This window comes from Sinocyclocheilus rhinocerous, unplaced genomic scaffold (assembly GCF_001515625.1).
Source record: "Sinocyclocheilus rhinocerous isolate Xijiao unplaced genomic scaffold, SAMN03320098_v1.1 scaffold3000, whole genome shotgun sequence".
NCBI classification, from domain to species: Eukaryota; Metazoa; Chordata; class Actinopteri; order Cypriniformes; family Cyprinidae; genus Sinocyclocheilus; species Sinocyclocheilus rhinocerous.
This window is the reverse complement of record NW_015639757.1, coordinates 345,440-347,521: the sequence shown is the minus strand read 5'-3', so window position 1 is coordinate 347,521 and position 2,082 is coordinate 345,440. Positions and strand designations below refer to the sequence as shown.

At 39.7% G+C, this 2,082-nt stretch overlaps 1 pseudogene; it reads right to left on the bottom strand.

Moving 5' to 3' along the window:
• Positions 1 to 354: 354 nt before the first annotated feature.
• The window catches only part of LOC107751570 (MAM and LDL-receptor class A domain-containing protein 1-like), a 14,916-nt pseudogene continuing 13,188 nt past the window's right edge, over positions 355 to 2,082 (bottom strand).

Below are 2,082 nucleotides of genomic sequence, written 5' to 3'. Positions count from 1 at the left end.
TTTTGTTTTGAGTGAATCTTAGAATGATTCAGATTGATCCTCTGAAGTCTGCATGATGGAGTTTGAGAAAGGCTCTCGGTATGCCACATAGATGCTGCCTCTCCTCCACACATCGCCCTGATCTCCTGACTCCTCCCATACCACCTGGCCGAACTTATTCCTGCTGTTATGGGTGGTCCTGGGAAAGAAATGTCTCCATGAATTGCGATCCATGTACATATACACAAAAGGTGTTTTTTTGTTCATGGTCCTGTACCTGTTATTGATGTATATAACCTGAGTGTCCCAAAATTCTATCCATACATATGATACCAGAATGTGAAGCAGTGCCCTCTGCTGTCAGGGGTGAGTATCTCACTCAGCATCCTGGCAGTGCCTCCCCAGGTCCCCACAGAACTGTCCATACAAAGGTAATAACCTACAAATATAAGAGCATCACAGTCAATGTTCACATCTAGTATTTTCTTGTGTATTAAATGAAAGTGTGACCACTTATGATTATATTTTAATAAAGGGTCTGATTTTATGACTATATCAATCACTTCTTTAGTGTGTTACTGCAAGGCGATAAAACATGTTTGTTTTAAATGCTAATTTTACAAATCATCTCAGGAAATCCAATCTTTTGAATCATTTACTTAAAAGACTTTAGATTTAATCATTTATTTGTCAGTGATCTTTTCTCTGTTACACTATTGCCAGTAGGTGACTCAATGTATCATTTACATGAAAAAAAACAAGACTTATTCTTTATTAAAATTTGTGCACTACAAATATGCAAAAAGACTCCACAAAGAGTATTTTCTGTCATCATTTCCTGATTCATTCACAAACAAAACACCACTATAAAATAAACCTGGATTTATATAAGCACAAATGCATTGTTTACGAGCCCAATTCTCTCAACAGACAGGTGAGTAGGTGGGCCTTCACTGTTGTCCAGATTTTCAATTTATACTACAGTCATGGCCAAAAGTTTTGGCAGTGACATACATTTTGTGTTTTGCGCAGTTTGCTGCTTAAGCTGTTGTGGTGTTCATTTACATTGTTTCTAGATTATTGTGTAGAGTGATCAGATGCATTTTAAATAATTGCTAAAAGCTTCTTTGGCCAAAAAAATGAACTTTTCACAAAAAAAACAAAAACAAAACAAAACAAATTTCACTGTTTTTTGATCCTGACACAAAATGACCAGCTAACATTAATTGATTAATCATATCAGCAGCACATGTGAAAGTGTGAATGAGTACTAGTCAGGTCAAATCACTATCATACTAATTAGATTGTAAGAGCAGACTGATTGCTATAAAAGGAGGGAAGAAGCACTTCCAATCATTGTGTTCTTGTTAGCAATGGTTACCTCCAAAGAAACACGTGCAGCCATCATAGTTTTCTATCAAAATGGCCTCACATGCAAGGAAATTGCTACAAAAAATATTGCACCTGAAAGAACCATTTACTGGATCATCAAGAACTTCAAGGAGAGAGGTTGGACTGCAGTGAAGATGTCTTCAGGATGTCCCAGAGTGTCCAGCAAGCGCCAGGACCGTCGTCTCCTGAGGAGTCAGCTACAGAATCGTGTCACCAGCAGTGCAGAGCTTGCTCAGGAATAGCAGCAGGTTGGTGTGAGAGCATCTGCAAGCACAGTGAGGCCAAAACTTTTGGACAACGGCCTGGTGTCAAGAAGGGCAGCAAAGAAGCCACTTCTCTCCAACGTCAAGGACAGACTGAAATTCTGCAGGAAGTACAAGGATTGGACAGCAGAAGACTGGTGCAAAGTTAGCTTCTCTGATGAAGCTCCCTTACGACTGTTTGGGACATCTGGAAAATCAATTGTTCGGAGAAGAAAAGGTGAACGCTACCATGAGTCCTGTGTTGTGCCAACAGTGAAGCATCATGAGACCATTCATGTGTGGGGTTGATTTTCAACCAAGGGAGTGGGCATTCTCATAATTCTGCCCAAAAACACTGTCAGGAACAAAGAATAGTATCAAAACATCCTGCAAGAGCGACTTCTTCCAACGATCCATGAGCAATTTGGTGATGATCCGATTTTCCAGCATGATGGAGCACCATGTCACA